The following is a 22265-nucleotide window of genomic DNA, read 5'->3' as shown; positions in this document are numbered from 1 at the left end:
CATCCCCTCACTAGGATAACATAAAGACAGAGTAGAATTTTGAAAGTGACCGAAACTGAAATCTCTGAGTACCTATGTGTAGCTTATGTCGCCACGATTCTAATGACTACTTGCACGCTGAAAACAGACATTGTTTGATATACTTACAGCTGCAAATAGCTCGTAGATCCACGAGCGCGTATGCTCCGTTTCACGAGGAATGCTTGGCATTGTCGCATAGCTCTTGTCGAGGCTACAACAATGGTGAAGTTGGATCTCCCATGTGATGAGCGAGCGAGGAGTAGTGCTAGGATGAAGTTCACGCTCTCTCTCGTCCTCTCTCACACACAATCAACAACAACTTAAAACTGATAATTATGATAAAAATTCTCCTTACAAAAGTGACCTAGGTAGCTTATATACTAAGGATACCTTAGGTTAACCAAAAATAGAGTTTGAGGGGTCAAATGGCTTTGTATTTACAATCTAAAAATGCCATTGCACCCCGGCTTCTGCAACTAGACTACCTACTTATTACAAATGATGCTTATGACCATAATCGGCAGCATTTCATAACTCTCAAAATATAAAACTTTGTTGAGTTATGTCATGTTGTTGACCCATGGGTGTGCTCAACACATCATGAATGAGACATGGGTATAATGTCAAAAGTTCAAAATTCATGCCAGAATTAGCCTTGAAACATCATATGCGTATGATGTCTCTCTGCTGATGAATTTTTGGTCAGAATTCATTCACAAGCATCTACAATCTGGAAATGCCATTGCACCCCGGCTTCTGCAACTAGACTACCTACTTATTACAAATGATGTTTATGACCATAATCCACAGCATTTCATAACTCTCAGAAGATAAGACTTTGTTGAGTTATGTCGTGTTGTTGACCCATCCGTCAACACTTGCACTTCCAAAATAGGAACAAATATGCAAATATTCATGTACCAAAGTTTCTTACCAACAAACACAAGTTCAAATGAAAATAAGGGATGTTTTTTTTGCCACTCTTAAGGAGGGTTGCCATGGAGAGGATTAATAAATCGCATCACAAACTCTATGAGAAGGAAGTGATTAAGACTCATCAGTCCGGTGGTTAGTGACCCAAAACTAATGTGGCTAGTCTTCTTTGCTACATAAGAGAAGGGTAGGAAATTATATCAACCCTCAATGTACATGACAAATCCACTATCTCTCATCCCTAATCACCCCTCTCAATCCACTCAATCTTTTCAATCCTAACATCCTACTCGTGTAGGAAGCACCAACCACTTCTTGAGCTAGGTATGTAGCACCTTCCCAAGCAATGAAAAGATTCTCTTTAACCTTAAAAGAAAAGCACTCAAGATTTCAGTGTAAGCTTTTATACACATTGCATCCTCAAAGAAACTTGGATGCACATGTTTTTAAGAACTTTATGTGTTTTTGTGATGTTTCTATGGGATGAAGAAGGGATGTTAAAGAAGGAAGATGTTTCTATGGGATGAAGAAGGGATGTTAAAGAAGGAAGAAGATGATACTTCTTCAAAGAGATAAATTTGTGAGTCTATGTTTTTGATCTATGAAGACCAAAACTATTGCTTCCAAAAAGACCATTATGCTGGAATGATAAAAAGAAAAACTTTTGGGTAAAATAATGTATCATGATTATATTTAGCTTCATTGTAAGCTTTTATAATACAAAAAGCCCTAGGGGGGGGGGGGGGGGGGGGTTTGACTATTTGGACCCTCAATACTATGTCATCTCTCTCTCTCTCTCTCTCTGTCTCTCTCTCTCTCTCTCTCTCTCTCTAAGTTCTACTTGTGCTTATGTGATTGTATCCATATTTTGGTATGATCACGTTTTAAACATGATTTTATGAATCTCTTATTCAATTATCCAAGTGATGATGGAAATCTATTCCTTCCAAATTTCATCGCATTAGCATGAGGGACAAACTTAGCTTCTTCTTTCATGGAGTAGCTTGATAAGAGACTCCACCATTGCAACGAAATATTCAAAAATGTCAAAGGTTTCTCTCTTTCTCAATCAAGACAAAGAGAGAAACTTGGCTTCTACTTTTATGGAGTAGATAACAGACTCAACCATTGCAAGGCAATATTCAAAAATGTCAAAGGTTTCTCTCTTTCTCAATCAAGAGATGATTTGAGTTAAGAAATAAGAAGATGTTTAAATTCCTATAAATAATTAATAAATTGTGCGAAGAAAATTAAGGCAAACAATTCTTGTTATCTGCTATTCAAATTCAATTCTCTAGGATTTCTAATTAAAACAGGTAAAATCACACTTTTATATTTGTTAAGTAATGGATCACATGAATAAATCAGATTTTGAATGCATATGGGCTTGTCTCAAAGGCAAGAAAGAAGAAATCCTCCCAAGAATTGTTATGAAGTAAGGGAGAAATTCAAACCATGCATGCCATTGTGAATCTCTTCCCTAAAACAACATCCACTTTCTCTTTGAATGTTGTGTCCGAGCAATCAAAAGATGAGAGCATCAACATAAGCACAAAGAAAATGCAAGGCAAAGCATCCGTAGTTACAAGATGGAATCCAAAGAAGAGAACTATAAGCACCAACTTTAGCACCTTATCAAGGAATTTCTCACCAAGAGTTGGAAGTCCCCATATGCATGAACACTAAAAATTGTTAGAGTTAGGTTTGCAAGAATATACACTTAGCTTGGAGATGGAGAAGAAGCTTAAGGCATTCAATGGAGAATGTATCACTTAGGGTATGAATACAAAATAGGATTGACCTAGAATGATGGGCATATATACAAAGCGTGGGGGAAAAACCTCTTAAGAAAGGAAAAGAGTGACTCAATAGTACTAAATGTATTCACACACATCACTACCATATACATGATAAGAAATACCCCTTGGAAGTGATGCGATGAAGAAGAGCTGGCACATATAGTATAGGGAGTGCCTTGCCCTATGGACATGATCAATCCACAAAGGGAAGCAATCCAAAAAAATTATGAAAAGATTCAAGTTTCTCACAAGGAAATTCCTTTGTGAATAGATTTGCAAGGTTGTCCTCTATCACTAGATATAGTGACAATGCACCTCAATGTGCTTTGTGCAAGCATGAAATGCTGGGTTCAATGCAATTTCCAATGTGCTTTGATTGTCAGTATAGATGAGAGTGTCAGACTCATGCCCAACTCCCAAATCATTCATGAGGCATCTGAGCAACACACACACACACACACACACACACACACACACACACACACACACACACACACACACACACACACACACACACTCAACCGTACTTGTGAAAGCTGCCTTGTACTCAACCTCACAACTAGAGGTAGCCATAGTAGGTTTCTTCTTTCTCAACCATGAAACAAAAACCACTCATGATACGCATGTGTCATAGAAACTAGCCCAATCTAACTTTAAAGAGCATGGAAATCAGGCAGCAATATGAGATGTACAATGCCACTTAATTAGCAAAGATCCTCTTAACTGACTGCAAATGCTTAGACCCTAGGCTATGCATAAGTTTGCTCACTATATGTCCTTGTGACACATACATAAATGAGGAAATCAAGAGCTATGTGGTAGAGGGCAACATTTGCAAAATCTCCAGTATCATGCAGATAAAATAGTATGAGATGTACAATTCCACTTAATTAGCAAAAGATACTCTTAACTGACCGCAAATGCTTGAGCACTAGGCTATGCATAAATTTTCTCACTTGTGAGGTTGCAAACTGATTATATGGCCTTGTGATGCATACATAAATGAGGAAATCAAGAGCTATGTGGTAGAGGATAACATTTGCAAAATCTCCAATATCATGTAAACTTAACTTCAAACCTATTTCCATGGGAGTGGAAATCAGTTTGCAATCATCAAGTCCAAATTTGCTTAGCAAAGTTTGCACATACTTTATTTAACATAATGCAATACCCTCATCACACTGCTTAAATTGAATGCCCAAATAATGATGCAAAAGCCCCAAATTTTATGTCTCAAATGTGGCATTTAAATTAGCCTTAAATTCAGTAATATACATTTCATTTGGACCAGTGGGCAATAAGCCATCCACATACAAAACAACTGTAAGATATATATCATCCACAAGTTTTACATACAAAGTTCTCTCAATTGGACTATTTCAAAAGCCACGTGCAGTCAAATAAGTATCCATTTTCTCATACCAAGCACAAGAAGATTTCAATGCTTATTATACTTGTACACTCTCTTTATTTTCCTTTCTTGACAAAATCGCGAGGCTACATTACATACACTTTCTCATACAAGTCACCATTCCAGAAAGTGGTTAAAATGTTTGTTTGATGTATCTTACTAAGCTTCCAATGCAAAAATGAAACAAATAGTAGTCATATGACAAGTGGAAGAAAAATTTTCTACATAATTAATTTCCTTTCTCTGAGCATAACCTTTTATAACAAGCCCTGAACTTTAGAGATCAATACTACCATCCGATTTACGCTTCAACCCACTTTGTACCAATGAACTTCTTGCTACGAGGCAAGTCACATCAAGACAAAGTATTGTTGTGCACAAGTGCATCATATTCATTTTGCATAACATCCATCCAATTCTTTGAATTTTGTGCTTTATCAAACATAAGAGGTTCATCCTCATCACATATACTTGACACATCCAAAGCATAACAATTTGATACACAAGAAGCATGATGAAAACCCGAACAAGTAGTAAGATTAAACAAAGGTTCATCCAATTTATTGTCACACAAAGTGCACACCAATCTCTTTGGCATCCCTATAGCTTCCTTATTTTCAACCGTGTCCTCATCAAGTGTGTCCTTTACATTGAGGCGGTCCAGGGCGGGCAACAAGAAGAGCAACCTCTAGACACCCTTCAAGGCTCCCGTGCTGCTCAATGGGGCTGGGGCACAACACAACACAAACCAAAACAACAAACCCACAGCCAAATCCCAACTACACAAGGGGCACCACCTAGTTTAAGAGCGAACTAGGACGCAAAAGAGGAGAATCGTTAGAGCAACCCACAAACAAGCAAGGAATTTACACTAACCCTAACACCAATGGAACACTCTCACACACTAAAACACGAGAGAGAGAGAGAGAGAGAGAGAGAGAGAGAGAGAGAGAGAGAGAGAGAGAGAGAGAGTGCTCAAGCTGCTTTGAAACGTATCGGCAATGATTAAGCAAACACAACTATATATTTAAGAAAGAGAGAGAAAGGGGGAGGGGGTGCTTGTTGCATTAATACCTTCTTACAAATATGTCATGACAAATCAAAGTGAGATTAGTATTTGTTCAACATAGCTTGCGTAAATTTCACCACAACACATCACAAGAAAAGACACCCCAATCACTGTCTTAAAGCCAGGGGAGTCCTCTCCACCCTGTCGCCCTCTTACAGTATGTGGGATTTATGGCTAGATTGATGACAACACCAGAGACAAGCTATCAAGAACTTAAATAAAAACACCAAGACACTTACGCATCATTGTTGTCCATTACTTCACGTTGGAAGGGAGACAAAGTATCCAAGCTTAGTCCAAATCCACCCTCCTTGATTCAGCAAATGTTGGGCTTACACTAGTAGGAGAAATGATAGATTTCCTACTCTCAATTGAATGATCACTCTCTCTCTTACAATGGCATAGAGTTCCCTTGCTAATCCCCTATTACAACACATGCACATGCATAAGACAATGAGCTTCCACTCAAGAGCTCCTTCTAGAGAGGTTGAGCTTGGCTTCTCAAGCTATAGCATAGTGCTCTTGCTTATGGCTCCCCCTTTTGTGCTAGCTACACCCTCCTTTTATAGCAATTTTGAAGGCTAGGGTTACTCCTCTAACCATGGTTGGGTTAGATTTTCAGCAATTTATCTAATTTCTTTTGCTTGGAATTATCAAGAAGTTGGTGGGGAAAGAGAGAGGAGAGAAATGGAGGTGATAGGACTTTTCATAGTGGGTTAGTGTTAGTAGAGTTAGTATTAATTTACAAATGGAATTGGATATTTACAATGGGAGTATCCATGTAGGATACAAATAAGGAAGAAAAACTCTTAAGAGGCAAGAAAAGGTGGATTTCTTACAAGGTTGATGCTCCAAGTGTCTTGAGTAGGGCCAATTTTGACGCTTGTTGACGGTCCACTAGCTTTGACGGTACATTTTTTCTCCACTCTTGACCTTCCTTGAGAGACAAGGTAATTGAAGCTGAGTAATCAACCACCATGATGCTGTCTTTTAAGAGAAGAGGCTGAATTTTGTGGTTTTTTTGATAGATATGGGTAAATTGGAGGCGGAAAAATGAGACTAGGTGGTCAATTTTGGAATGGAATTGTGTGTGGGAGGTATGAGTTCACCATGGTTTCTCTTATTCTTCAAGGTTGAGGAGAATGTGAGTAGGGTGCAGAGAGGAGTGGTGAGAGAGGTGGGGATGATGAGTGGAGAAGTGTGTGTGAAAGAGGAAAATGATAAAGTGGAAGAGAGAGTGTGGCTGCATAGCATGGGAAAACTGGGGTCCACTAATAAAATCATAGCTCACAGCTCGTAGCTCAAAAAAATATGAAAACATTTGAGGCAAAAGTTCAGCCCACGAGCTACAACTTTTGTTTGTATCACCTTTTCAAATTCGGAGAGCAAGTGAACTTTAAAAATTCAGCAAAACCGATCGTTTTTTTCCACTGCACAAGGTCCTTGTGGGGTCTTTGGATGATTCTTTTGAATACCTCCAAGAGTGAGCCTTCCATAGTGCATGTATGCATGCCACCTACCCTTGACCTTATTTGGTAGGTCTATAATTGAAGATATTGTTGAGATTATGATATAAGTGAATAGTACAACTAAGAAAATCAAATATTGAGGGGTCTAAAAAATATGTACATGTCAAATATAAATAATATAAGTGGAAAAAAATATAAAGGGGTCAAAAGAAATCTCTCTCATTATGAGGCTACCATAAAAAGATAAATATTTTTGGTGTTCTAATTTTTTAGAAAAAAAAAAAAAAAGATTTAGGAAGGGAAAAATCACAATAGTGAAAAAATATACACATAAATAAAACTAGTTTTTTTGGATTTTTGTTGGGGTGGAGTTACACCAAATATAAGAGAAGCTTACATGAAAATATTTCTATATGGAATAAAGAGTATGAAAAATGGTAAGAAAAAATTGTGGTAATGGTGAGGCAATGTACAGAGCATAAATAACACACACCTAGGTAGAAATATTTAAATAAATACCAAAATAATTATGAAAAAATCTTTTATTTAGGCCTTATATACAAAGAAATATTTACATACGCATGGGCCATAATATACTTATATTTTTAAAATTTTTTAATTTTTTTGGCTCAACTAGCCCAATGACTAGCTAATTGAGGGTTTTTTAAGAAGATATGGGAAAAGTCCCGTGACTCACGCACGCCTATGTACAGTGAAATGGTAGGGATAGCCACAGTGTTTGGGTGATTTTGGTAGGATGAGGTAACTCACTGTGGCAATTACAAAGAGCCAAAAAACGGCTATCATTAGCCCTCCCCCTGGATGATGGTATATTCATGTACCATCATAGAGCATCTTTTCCAAAGAGAGTGCTTCAGAGTCCTTGACGAGATCTTTATTGTTTGGCCCCTCAGAATTTTGGCTAGAGTTACACTCATGCTTCATGTAACAATACTTACATGAGACAGTGGCCTTTTGACAGATCTTTGGTAGATCCTTTGGTAGAAGGCGACTCAAATAGGGCTTCAAGCGATACCCGTTTACTTTCCTAGAGTGCTCTTTACCATTCAAGTCCATAAGCTGATAGTAACTTGAATTGAAAGCCTTCTTGACTATGTATGGCCCTTGCCATCTTGTTTCAAATTTGGCATCAAAACGATTATCAAGTCAATTGTCATACCTTAGCACAAGATCTCCTTCATTGATGCCTTTGTCCTTCAGTTTCTTGTCAAGCTTCTCCTTTGTCTGTGTGGCTTTCCTCTTATGGCACTCGTATGCTGCTTCTCTTTTCCACTCAAGCTCAGCTAAGGTAAGAAGTCGATCCATCCATGCTTCTTGATCATCTTGTACTGATTTGCCATGAAGTCGCATTGTTGGAATGTTTAGCTCAATTGGCTGTAAAGCCTCTTGACCATAGACCAAGTGAAATGGTGTGAACTCCGTGGCTTCCCTATATGTGGTTCGATACGCCCACAAGGCACCATCCAAGAAGTCATCCCACAACTTTGTCTTGTTTTTCACCATCTTTCTAATGATGCCTGCAATGACACCATTAGCTTTTTCTACCAAACCATTTGATTGGGGATAGTAGGGTGTACTGTGACGATGTAGAATGTGAAGTTCTTCACGGACTTCTGTGAGCAATCCCTTTCTAAACCCTGGACCATTATCAGAAACAATCTCCAAAGGTGTGCCAAATCTACAACAAATGTGAGTGTAGACGAATTTGCTCACTGTCTTCTCATTTACCTTTGCCACACTTTGTGCTTCCACCCACCTAGTCATATAGTCTACAGCCACTAGAATGTAGAGTTTACCATTTTTTGTCCTAGGCAGAGGACCCATAGCATCAATGCCCCACTTTTCAAACGGTCCATTTGCAAGCACGATTTGCCTTGGACCATAAACTAATCTTCTATTCCCATTTACCTGACAATTGTGACAACTTTTACACCAATGTTGGACATCCACATGCAGACTTGGCCAAACATACCCCGCAAGCAAAATCTTCTTCACAGTTAATTCTTGGGCAAAATGACCACCACATGCTTCTTCATGCAAACCTTTTAGAATGGCTGGAATTTCCTCAATAGTTGGTACTCTTCTGCATACTTGATCCCTCCCTCTTTGATAGAGGGAGCCTTCTAGGAAGAGATATGAGCTTGCCTTCTTCATGAGTCTCCTCTTCTGAGCCTTCGTGAAGTCTTGTGGAAAATCGCCCTCCAAAATGTAGCTAATAATGGGAGTCAATGACTCCAATCCCTGGTATCTCGGTTGCTTGACAGTTGCTGCCACCATGATGACCTGCACTTCTTTCTCAACACATGTAACTACTTGCTGTGCAAGTAAATCGGCATCTTCATTCTGTTTCCTAGGAATATGATATAGTTGCACTTCTTCAAATTGATTAAACAATCTACGAATGGCATGAACTTTTGTCCATAAGCTTTCATTCTTGCATGCCCAAATACCTAAAATCTGTTTAACAATGAGAAGTGCATCTCCCTTTACCATGAGGCGTTGTATCCCTTGGCCAATGCACATCTTCAAACCATGAATTAGTGTGTCGTATTCTGCTTCATTGTTGCTAGTTGAACCTGTTAGATTGACCTTCTCTTTCATGACCACCTCTCCACTTGGGTTGAGCAATACTAGCCCTCCCCCTGCTTTCCCTGTGGCTCGACAAAAAGCTCCATCAAAGAACAAGGTAAAAGCATTAGGAATACTTTTTGGTGGTGGCAATGGTAGGGTCTTTACTTGAGGCACCTTAATTTCCTTCTCATGTACCCTATAAGTGAGAATCCCTGCCAATTGTGCACGCACACTATCTTCTACCTTGAAAGAGTATTGGAACTCTTGCAACTCCATAATCCACTTTGAGATCCTAGTACTAAGATTCATTTGAGATGACACCCAAGGGAACAAATTCTCTGCAGTGAGAATTACAAAAGGTTTTGGTAGCAGGTAGGATCTAAACTTTCTCACCGCAAACATGAGAGAAAGCATCATGAGTTCTGCTTCTGTGTAGTCTCTCTCCAAAGCATTCATGACCCTACTAGCAAAGTAGATGGGTCGTATCCTTGTACTGTGGGGATCTTGTTGTAATAAAACTGCACCAATCGTTTCCTTTCCAACACTAGAGCTAACAAAGAATGTGTACTCCCAAAAAGGAGGCATGAGTGTTGGTAGCTCTGACAAAATGACTTTAATATTACAAAAATAATCTTCAAGATCATCAGACCATGCAAATTCTACTTGTTGTGTCAACTTTTGCAAAGGATGAAGCAACTCCGAGGCTAAGTGAATGAAGCGTGACATATACTTCACCTTTTGAATGAATGAGATGACCTCCTTAAGACTCTTGGGTGATGGTAGCTCAATAAGAGCCTTTGCCTTTGAAGGATCCACTTCAATGCCTTTGTAAGAAACTTTATGACCAAGCAAGATTACTTCATCCTCACCTATATGGCACTTGTCGGGGTTGAGTTGACCTCCCATGTCGTAGAGCTTCTTTAAACCTTCTTCTACCCTTTGTAGATGCAATGATTTTGAGCTATAAATGCAAAAATCATCAATAAAAACCCTAATGGACTTTCCAAAGAATGCTTGAAACACCATGTTCATGAAGCGTTGGAAAGTTGCAGGAGCATTTGTCAGGCCAAATGGCATGACTCTAAAAGCATAACAACCCCAAGGAGTGATAAAGGTTGTTTTCAATTGATCCTCCAATGCGATACCTATTTGAAAGTAACCCGAGTAGCTATCACACACAGTGTACTTCTCATGACCAGCTACTTCATTTAGTATCTCATCCTGAAATGGGAGGGGAAAGTGATCTCTTTTTGTTGCCTCATTAAGTGGACGATAATCCACACACACCCTCCACTTGCCGTTTTTCTTAGGAGTGACAACAACGGGAGAGAACCACTCTGAATTCTCCATTGGATAAATGAAACCTGCTGCTAGAAGCTTTCTTACCTCCTTGAGTAGAGCCTGCTCCTTAATGACTCCTAGCCTTCGTAGCTTTTGAGCTTTAGGTGTGGCCTTTGGCTTCAACTCAATCTTGTGTTGAACAACATCTACTCCACGCACGTCGGTGTAGTCTTTAGCAAAAAGCCTAGGAAACTTCCTTAGCACACATTTGAACTCCTCTCTTTCATCCTTTGTAAGTGTTGTTGATAGCATACCTTCCAGCATCCCTTCATCTTCCACCTTTTGGTTCTCTTGGGAACCTACCTCTTCCAAACCTCGAGAAGAGGTCTCCTGGTTGTTTGGCTTAAACCTTACCCCCATGACTTCGATGGAAGACTCCTCTTCAGTAATGCTGCCGCTACTTTCTTCTTCTGAAGTGCTATCGGTCCAACCTTCTTCCGTCTCACTTTGAGATGATTCTTCATAGAGATCCTCTTGGCGTTGCTCCTTCATGTCAAAGACAACCTTCTTATGATTGTCATTCCTGCAAATTAATTTCCCACTCTCCCAATCCTGCAAAGCTCGCATTTTCATTAGCCATGGTCTTCCTAGGATAAATGGATAACCACTTCCCTTGGTTGACATAACATAAAAATCCACCGCTTTCTTAATGCCAAAGGCCTCTACAAAGACATTTTTACAAATGCCTACACACCTAGCCTTGCTATTGTTTGCCATCTTGACTTTGATTTCAGGTGTCTCATGGATGTGCATGCCTAGTCTTTGCATGAGCCCTTCTGTCATGATGCAAATTTGTGCACCCCCATCCACTAGACCTTTCCTAACCAATCTTCCTTTTATATAACAATCTAGCACAGGTGTAATATCCTCGTTCATTTCAGCATGTGCAATTTTTACAACAGGAAAACTCTCTTTTACCTTTCTCCTAGTGCTAACTGCCTTTGTTAAATCCCTCCTAACTTGTGGGCATAATGCAAGAAACTGAGGCCATGAGATATCAGGACCCTTACCTCGCATGTCTTCCAACAGGTTGTATGGAGCCATACCATGTCCAAGAGGGAAATCTTGGAGATTGATACGACGTCGAGTCCTCTTAGCTTCCTTGGTCTCCTTTGCCTTCTTGCCTTGTCCATGGTCACTCTGTGATGGGACACCCTCTTTCTCTTTACCTTTTCCTCGGCCACGCTTAATGCCATTTGCTTCCATGTCAACCTCATTTGAGTTTGTCACCTCTACCACATGTACATTTGGATCTGGCAAAGGTGGAACTCCTTCTACCCCTTGTGGAGGTGGTCTTGGTCCATTTGGCCTTTGTAGAAGCCTTGGTTGTTGACCAGTTCCTTCACCTGCATTCATCACTGGGTAATTCAAGTTAGGTCTCCTTGGCTCCCCACGGGGCCAAGGACAATTATACATCCCATGTCCAGACTCTCCGCAATTCCAACATTGCAAGACTCTCCTAGGTCGTGGATCTCGCTCTTCAGACTTCTTTGCTTGTCCCTTTGGACCTACAGCTTGTGCAAGGTGAATTGACAGGCTGCTTAAAGATTCGTTTAACTTCTCAATTACTTCCGCCGTTACCTCAGGAAGCTCCCTCGATGTTGATGCTTGTGACTTACCTTTGGGTCTAAGACCTTCTATTGGAACCTCTCCCCTTAAGCACTTGAGTTTCCTATATTTCTCAGCAGCCCTAGTTTCAGCTGCATCAAAGGTAGCAGGTGCACCCGCCTCAACTTTTACCTTAAGGTCAGGAAAGAGTCCGGCTATGAACCTCTCCTTCTTTAAAAATTCTGCACCATCACCAGGGTTAGCAACATTTCGTATCCATAGAGCCCAAAGACGTAGAAACTCTTGCTTGTACAAGTAGTAGTCATCTAAGTCTTTTTGCTTATGAGAAACAATGTCTTGCCATAATTTTTGAGTGTTTTGGGGATCAAAGAAGTATTTCTTGAAACGATTCAAAACTTCTGTGTAATTCCCCTTAACTTCCTCAGGCAAAGAGTCAAACCAAGTGCTAGCATCTTTCCTAAGGACCACCTCAAACATTTCTACACGTTCTTGATCAGTTATTATCCTCTTGATACGGCAAGACATCTTGAAATTCGCTAAAAATAATTCTGCATCCTCTCCAGGCTCTCCAAAGAAAAGAGGATACCCAGACATTTGGTGTTGGCTTTCCATTGAATTGATTTCAAAGTGACACCCGTTTTTGTTTTTCTTTCTTAAAAAGATTTACACAATAATGTTTTCTAGCTTGCAATCTATTCTACAACAAAATAAAGATATTCACATCAAACGACCTATGATAATCAATAAGAGGTAGGATGACAAGGTTTGGTGATGCGATAATTTCTCCTACTCTTTGGGCACCAAACATGAACACCATACGTTGTTGAAAATGGATTTTCCTACTAATTGCAATGTTTATTCTAATGTGTGGAGTGAAATGGAAGGGGAAAACCTCTATTCCTGGGCCATTATCCATGTTCTATGCATGACCTAATGCTTAAAACAAAACAAAAATATAGACGTCCAAACTAAGGTCGTACCTAATGAGAGGCAAAATAAAAGGATTTACTGAAGCGTTTATCTCGGCCAACCTAAGAGGACCTAAAATTCTACGAATGACACGTTGAAATTGCAACTTAGTACTAACAATTATGTGTACCTTTTGCCTTGCAATGGGAATGAAGGGATCATACAGATTTTCGTGATTCATGCAAACTACTTGACTATGCTAAAGGTTGATTCTACACAAAAAATACACAAGCCGTCCTCAGTGGGGGCACCAATTTGAGGCGGTCCGGGGTGGGCAACAAGAAGAGCAACCTCTAGACACCCTTCAAGGCTCCCGTGCTGCTCAATGGGGCTGGGGCACAACACAACACAAACCAAAACAACAAACCCACAGCCAAATCCCAACTACACAAGGGGCACCACTTAGTTTAAGAGCGAACTAGGACGCAAAAGAGGAGAATCGTTAGAGCAACCCACAAACAAGCAAGGAATTTACACTAACCCTAACACCAATGGAACACTCTCACACACTAAAACACGAGAGAGAGAGAGAGAGAGAGAGAGAGAGAGAGAGAGAGAGAGAGAGAGAGAGAGAGAGAGAGAGAGAGAGAGAGAGTGCTCAGGCTGCTTTGAAACGTATCGGCAATGATCAAGCAAACACAACTATATATTTAAGAAAGAGAGAGAAAGGGGGAGGGGGTGCTTGTTGCATTAATACCTTCTTACAAATCTGTCATGACAAATCAAAGTGAGATTAGTATTTGTTCAACATAGCTTGCGTAAATTTCACCACAACACATCACAAGAAAAGCCACCCCAATCACTGTCTTAAAGCCAGGGGAGTCCTCTCCACCCTGTCGCCCTCTTACAGTATGTGGGATTTATGGCTAGATTGATGACAACACCAGAGACAAGCTATCAAGAACTTAACAAAAAACACCAAGACACTTACGCATCATTGTTGTCCATTACTTCACGTTGGAAGGGAGACAAAGTATCCAAGATTAGTCCAAATCCACCCTCCTTGATTCAGCAAATGTTGGGCTTACACTAGTAGGAGAAATGATAGATTTCCTACTCTCAATTGAATGATCACTCTCTCTCTTACAATGGCATAGAGTTCCCTTGCTAATCCCCTATTACAACACATGCACATGCATAAGACAATGAGCTTCCACTCAAGAGCTCCTTCTAGAGAGGTTGAGCTTGGCTTCTCAAGCTATAGCATAGTGCTCTTGCTTATGGCTCCCCCTTTTGTGCTAGCTACACCCTCCTTTTATAGCAATTTTGAAGGCTAGGGTTACTCCTCTAACCATGGTTGGGTTAGATTTTCAGCAATTTATCTAATTTCTTTTGCTTGGAATTATCAAGAAGTTGGTGGGGAAAGAGAGAGGAGAGAAATGGAGGTGATAGGACTTTTCATAGTGGGTTAGTGTTAGTAGAGTTAGTATTAATTTACAAATGGAATTGGATATTTACAATGGGAGTATCCATGTAGGATACAAATAAGGAAGAAAAACTCTTAAGAGGTAAGAAAAGGTGGATTTCTTACAAGGTTGATGCTCCAAGTGTCTTGAGTAGGGCCAATTTTGACGCTTGTTGACGGTCCACTAGCTTTGACGGTACATTTTTTCTCCACTCTTGACCTTCCTTGAGAGACAAGGTAATTGAAGCTGAGTAATCAACCACCATGATGCTGTCTTTTAAGAGAAGAGGCTGAATTTTGTGGTTTTTTTGATAGATATGGGTAAATTGGAGGAGGAAAAATGAGACTAGGTGGTCAATTTTGGAATGGAATTGTGTGTGGGAGGTATGAGTTCACCATGGTTTCTCTTATTCTTCAAGGTTGAGGAGAAGGTGAGTAGGGTGCAGAGAGGAGTGGTGAGAGAGGTGGGGATGATGAGTGGAGAAGTGTGTGTGAAAGAGGAAAATGATAAAGTGGAAGAGAGAGTGTGGCTGCATAGCATGGGAAAACTGGGGTCCACTAATAAAATCATAGCTCACAGCTCGTAGCTCAAAAAAATATGAAAACATTTGAGGCAAAAGTTCAGCCCACGAGCTACAACTTTTGTTTGTATCACCTTTTCAAATTCGGAGAGCAAGTGAACTTTAAAAATTCAGCAAAACCGATCGTTTTTTTCCACTGCACAAGGTCCTTGTGGGGTCTTTCTTTGGATGATTCTTTTGAATACCTCCAAGAGTGAGCCCTCCATAGTGCATGTATGCATGCCACCTACCCTTGACCTTATTTGGTAGGTCTATAATTGAAGATATTGTTGAGATTATGATATAAGTGAATAGTACAACTAAGAAAATCAAATATTGAGGGGTCTAAAAAATATGTACATGTCAAATATAAATAATATAAGTGGAAAAAAATATAAAGGGGTCAAAAGAAATCTCTCTCATTATGAGGCTACCATAAAAAGATAAATATTTTTGGTGTTCTAATTTTTTAGAAAAAAAAACAAAATAGATTTAGGAAGGGAAAAATCACAATAGTAAAAAAATATACACATAAATAAAACTAGTTTTTTTGGATTTTTGTTGGGGTGGAGTTACATCAAATATAAGAGAAGCTTACATGAAAATATTTCTATATGGAATAAAGAGTATGAAAAATGGTAAAAAAAAATTGTGGTAATGGTGAGGCAATGTACAGAGCATAAATAACACACACCTAGGTAGAAATATTTAAATAAATACCAAAATAATTATGAAAAAATCTTTTATTTAGGCCCTATATACAAAGAAATATTTACATACGCATGGGCCATAATATACTTATATTTTTTATTTTTTTTTATTTTTTTGGCTCAACTAGCCCAATGACTAGCTAATTGAGGGTTTTTTAAGAAGATATGGGAAAAGTCCCGTGACTCACGCACGCCTATGTACAATGAAATGGTAGGGATAGCCACAGTGTTTGGGTGATTTTGGTAGGGTGAGGTAACTCACTGTGGCAATTACAAAGAGCCAAAAAAAGGCTATCAACATCTGCATCTTAAAAATAGGCTTATCCGCTATGACATTGCTTGAAACCTCTATAGGATGAATATTTACCTCATTTGGACTTCCATTTGTATTTCCACAACCATTAAGAAGACGCAACAAGGTACCAAAAAAGGAGGCTGAAAAGCTTTGCTTTTGATCATATATCGTGCCATCTTCATAGGTGACTTGATTTTTCTCTCAACAACACCATTTTGTTGAGGTGTACAAGGCACTGAACACCGGTGTTTTATCCCACGACCAGTTGGAAATGCATCATATTCTTTTAGAATATACTTTCCCCCTTGATAAAAATGAAAGCTATTCGTAGTACGATTGGAAAAATTTTTAGTCAATTTCAAAAACTATTTGAAGCACATATACTTTGGACTAAGACTTAAGAAAATATACCCATGTATGCTATGAGTAATCATCAACAAAAGTCATGAAGTACAAATTGCTACTAAAAGAATGTGTGCATCCGTCTACAATTGTCAATGTAAACAAGCTGTACCTTGCAAGTAGCCCAAACTGAACAATGTTCTAAAAACTTAGAATGCAACATTTTCCCCAAAATATAGCCTTCACAAACATGCTTAGATGGTGCCTCCAAAATCTCAATGACGCAATTGTATTAGATTTTTGCAAACTCATCAAATTGGAAAAATTTAGATGCCCAAAATGTGCATGCCATAGTTTAGCATCCAAAACAATTTTGTAATTTGTAACTACATTTACAAATTTTTTGGCACACTTGTTAGAATTGATCTTGTATAGCCCACGAGACAAGGTACCTGATGCAACAAGAGTATCACCTAAAGTAAGATCGGGAACAATGCATCTGTCACCCACACAAAGTTTACTCTAAGATCAAGTCTTGCTAATGCAAAAATAGACAATAGATTCTTCTTGATATTAGGCACAAAAAGTACAATTAGAAAGTACGAAGGAGCTTTCATTTACTGCAGTAAGTACAATCTTTCTTACAGAAAGACTCTCTAAATGGGATAAGAGGTATTGTTGGCACAAGTAACAATATTCCATTTAGGGACAACATTAAGAGATGTGAACAAGTCTTGATGAGATGTAATGTGCTTTGTAGGACCACTATCAAAATACCACAGATGTAAATCTACAACCTCAATCATGCATGCATCATGGGAAAAAGCATCAAGATGACACTTTGTGCTAAAATCCCATTTTGCATCAACAATAAAATTTACAAGTTTTGCAATGGCTACATTTGAAGAAGATTCACTTTCTTTCTTACACACCTCTTTAGCTTTTAGCTTAGGAAATTACTTTACATCAACTCTGTAATAGCAGCAATGCAAGTTTTTCTTTCCTCTTTCAATATATTTACTAGATGCATTGCTGTTATGGGAGGCATTTGTGATAGATGGTTTGCTACTTAAAAACGGATCATTGGAAGTAGTAGCCTTGTTATTGCTACCTCTTCTTTGTGTAGCAACAAAAGCCTGATCAATAGCATGTTGCTTAGCCCTATTTTTTCTTGACATAGACTCTTGTAACAACAAAGTGACCAACCCATCAAACTTAACAACATTATGATTGCCCAGGTCAAAAAGCCTTAAAGTAGAATCAAAAGTATGATACATATGTGGTAATGCATCGAAGATAGTTTGCACAAGCAAATAGTCAAAAATGACTTCACCTATAGTAGTAAATTACTCATTGATATGCAAGGTGTGCTTCTGAAGGATCTTATGGAAGAAGACCTCCCTGATGATCAATGGATGACTATTTTCAAGCAACAATACCAGAAGAATGTAAAGATTTATTTGAATCATGTGCAACCAAGTCTAGTTGACGATTGCATGTTCCTATTCCACAAGGTATACCGAGCCCCTCCATTTTGTGGGGAGATCACTTAAAAGTTTGCACGCTGTGCTCGTAAAATGCCATGTGGCAACAAAGGACCCTACGCACCATAAGGTCGCATGGAAAAAGTTTGTAGAAAGTGTACTCAATAAGTGTGCCACCCGCTCGGGAGGGTTGGAGCGGAAGGTTGAAACGTGGTGAAGGGCAAACGATGCCTTCCACGGAGGCCACCCGTCATCTATTAAGAAGCCCTGCCTTACACAAAGTGGTAGTAATCTCTATACAGAGGTAGAACCATCACAATGTCACATGTGGACAATTGACTATGTTACAGACCTGGAAATATTTTTGAGAGAGTGTCTTAGACATGTGAAACTACATCCGATAGGCTGAAAGAGTTGAGAGAATCTCTACAGCAGACTAAGGAAACTTTGTTGAGAGAAGAGGGTTCCAATGCTGTTGCAAAGCGGATAAAAGATGATATAGAGCACCATGAAGTGCATCTTGCAAAGTTAAAGAAGGAAAACCACTACAATGATGAGGACATCAGAGAGGTGGAAGCTGATTTGGGAGCCAGTTGGTGCATGCTTCACCGACTTGGAAACAGTGAGGACATGAAGAAGGTTGAGAAGGAGGTCGATCTGCAACAAGTAATTATTGACATCCATGCCTTGAGAAAGTGGTTTTGATATTTTTGGCATCTTTTGGTAGTGTTACTAACTTCTATTTGCTATTGCATTGGTAGTTCTAATACATTTGGTGGTTTATGGCTTTCTAGTACTTCAATTAATTTTTTTAGTATTGTTAAATTTTGGCAGAGCAAGTTTGGAAATTTTGAATTTTTATGGTAGTTTATCGTATTTGTGAAAGCTATTGGTATTTTTTTAGTATCTGTAAATCCTAATTTGGTAGTTTTAACAGCTTTTGGTCCTCTTGCTTATGTATTAGAGTTGCATATTTTAGGTAGATTGGTAGCTCATTGGTAGTTTCAGGTAGATTTTTTGAATTTTGTCTATCTATTTTGGTAGTTTTTGTTCATACTGGTATTTTTTGAGCCTTTTTGGCTCTATTTTCTTGTTTTGGTATCTTCTATCATGTTGTTTTTAGATGTTTGGTAGTCTAGTAATTTTTCTATTTTGGTAGTCTTGGTAGTTTTGACAATTTTGGAGGCAATGGTAGTTTTGATTGTGTTGCTAGTACCTCTAAACCCTTATTGAAAGCTTTTGGTAGTTTTCAGTTATGTTTTGGTAGTTTATGACATGGATCTAGCAAGGTTGTTTTGGTTATGTTTGGGTAATTTGTGTTTGTCTTGGGTGTATTTATAATACTTTTGGTACTAACTAGTATCTTTTGGTACTATTCTGGTTTCCCCTTTGGTGGTTTATGGTTGTTTTCTATCAATGGTGTTTTGGTGGTATTGGTAGTTTTACGTAGTTATGGTAGCTTTTGACAATGATGTTTTCGTGGCTGTTAGGGTTTTTGGTTTCTCTTCTTATGTTTCTGCTACTAATTGGTAGCTCATGGTTTTGATTTGGTTCTATTTTAAGTAGTTCATGGTTGTCTTTTGTCATTGATGACCTAGTAGTTTTTGGTACTACTTGGTAGTATGATTCTTTCAATATTGCCTGCTAGCTTTTGGCTACTAATTTGGGACTACTTGTATTGCTCACTGGATGGAAACAAGCTGAGTTTGATATGCTGGAGGCAACATGGAAGGAAGCACAAGGCCACACCCTCTTTGTGAAGCAGATGAGTGCTAATGTTAGGCTTGGGAAGAGATTCGTGTTATATCCTACGCCCCAAGTTGTTGATTCGGTGGGTATGATCCACATGTATGCCATGTTTGTTGCATGTGGTCAACTATTGGACTCTACAAGGGTTGTTGGAACCTTTGTGCTCGAGTGTCGACATCAATATCACCCCCTTTTCTTTAGTGTGGAATAAATGGAGAGGCGGTCAAGAATGGGCAAGGTGCCACAAATTCTGCTACAAGTACTCTATGGGAGGAAAATGTGGTTACTAAAAAGATAGCGGATGTTCTCCATGATTTAAGGTATGGTAGTGTGGAAGAGAAAGAGTCCAAGAAGGGACAACATTGTGATACCATGGGGGATAGTGAAGGAAATGGTGACTCCAAGGACAAAGATGCTAAAATGACTAAAGGCAATGTGGGAGGTAGTCCCTCACGTAGTGGAGCTGGATGCTATCAAACCAGATGTTGCTGACACAAAGTCTAGAGATCAGATCACTAGCAAGGATGAGAATAGGCAAGGAGAAGGTGCAATGGCCAAGAAGGGAGTGGAAGAACCTAAAGGGGCAGTGGAAGAGGCCAAGCAGGGGGTGGAGGCCAAGGATGAGGATGAGGGGGAGGCCAAGAAGGGGTTGGAATCCAAGGAGGGGGAGTCCAGTATGGGAGTGGTTGCCAAGGAGGGGAAAGGGGTAGATGATGCCAAAAAAGGGGAAGGGGCATAGGCCAGGAAGGGGGAAGAGACAGAAAGGGGAAATGGAGGCAATGCAAAGAACATGGAATGTGCAATATGTGCCAATGACCACAAGAGCAACCTATGCACATGTATTAGCCAATGTCACACATGAAAAAACCTACAATGGGCATTTAAAGACCTCAATCTATGTTAGGACAAAAACTTCCTTTTTTGGGAATCAATGATATCCTCATCAAGATTATGTAGTGTGAAGAGCACATAGATGAGAAAGCCTTAGTGCCGATCTCAGTCTATGAAGATGATAATTCATTAATGTCTGTGGAAGAGGGATGGTACATGCAACAAACAACACCAATGATGGAGCTAATCTATTATGCACATACAAAATCTACCTCAATGTACTTCATTGCAAATCAAGGGGGCAAGATAGCCAATGGTAAAGCAATAACCACAACCAAAACCAAGGCCTGGGACATGCGACTATAAAAAATGTGGGGTTGATGGCTAGTGAAAGAAAAAATTACCTCATCCAAAAAAAACTTAGTGCCACCCATAGTCTATTGCTATGATTGTTACGAAAAGGCTAGAAAACTTCCAGAGAATTTCTCAAAAATCCTAATAATAAGGGTAAAGCTATTGTTCACATGGTGCAAGAAATTCCATTAGGTTCAACAAATAGTGAGACAATAACACCCTTGAAAGCCGTGAAGAGATCTAAAACCACACAATCTATTGCTACCCATAGTCTATTGCTATGATTGTTGCAAAACGAGTGGAAAATTTCCAAAGAATGTCTTAAAATCCCTAATAATAATGGTAAAGTTGTTGTTTAAAGCCTTGAAACTTACTATCTAATAATACCCTTGAAATCCATGAAGAGAGATCAAATCACACTTTAGAGGAAAGAAGTTGCTAAATATTTAGTTGAAGGGAAATAATAATCCCAAAGTAGGAGAGATAGAAAAAAAAACATCATGGAGGAAAAAGATATAGCAAGCAATAACAAAGAAAGCAAAAAAGCTACTTGAGAAGAGAGCCAAATCCACTATTGAAGATAAGAATGAGAAATCCATTTACCAATCAGGGGATTTAGTTTTGGTTGACAAACTCTTTGAACCAATAAATGTTGCACTAGAAGCTTATCATGTAGGGCTACAAGCTGGGAAGAACATGGAAAAGATATGAAAACACTACCTAGAACCTAGGCTAGGTAAAACTTAACTTGGACCTTAGCTTTATCAACAGGTGATCCAAATTACACTAAAAATTCTTGAAATGCAAAAGAAAGGACCATCAATACTAGTCAAAATAAAACAAGAAGAATAAAAAACTAGTCAAAAAATGGGGGATGTGGAAATACAACATGAGCTCGTAAGAGAACCAACTCTTATTGTAAGTGATACTAAAGATGGACTAGATGGGATTCAACCTATAATAGAAGGCTGGCCTAACCATTTGTGGGAGCTAGTAAGAAATACAAATGATGGTAGCCAGACTTTAGTCTACACGCTTTGAAGAATTGTGCTTAGAACATCCACCCATGGAAGTGGACATGGAATCATCATGGGGATTGGGGTCAAGAAGGATCCTTAGTTGGCAAGACAACCAAAGCGGTGAAAGCCTAAGATACTTTGGACACAAATAACCTAGATCAATAACTGTGTAAAAGCCGTCCAAACTGTGTAAGAAGTTATTTTTTTCAAGCTTTAATTTCCTGTATAATCTTTGTTTTCTGCCAATGTCTGCTTTTACATAGTTTTCTATAATTTGCACAGTTAGTAGTTAGTAGTGAATAAGTGTTTTTTGCCAATATCTGCTTGCACATAGTCTTTACAT

General features: G+C 39.0%; 1 pseudogene; it reads left to right on the top strand.

Annotated features, from left to right (window-relative positions):
- Nucleotides 1–18196: 18196 nt before the first annotated feature.
- Nucleotides 18197–19919, top strand: LOC147443683 (uncharacterized; annotated as a pseudogene).
- The last annotated feature ends 2346 nt before the right edge of the window (nt 19920–22265 follow it).

Source organism: Adiantum capillus-veneris, chromosome 13, assembly GCF_014529385.1.
Source record: "Adiantum capillus-veneris isolate H3 chromosome 13, ASM1452938v2, whole genome shotgun sequence".
Lineage (NCBI taxonomy): Eukaryota > Viridiplantae > Streptophyta > Polypodiopsida > Polypodiales > Pteridaceae > Adiantum > Adiantum capillus-veneris.
This window is presented reverse-complemented; position numbering and strand designations above follow the sequence as displayed.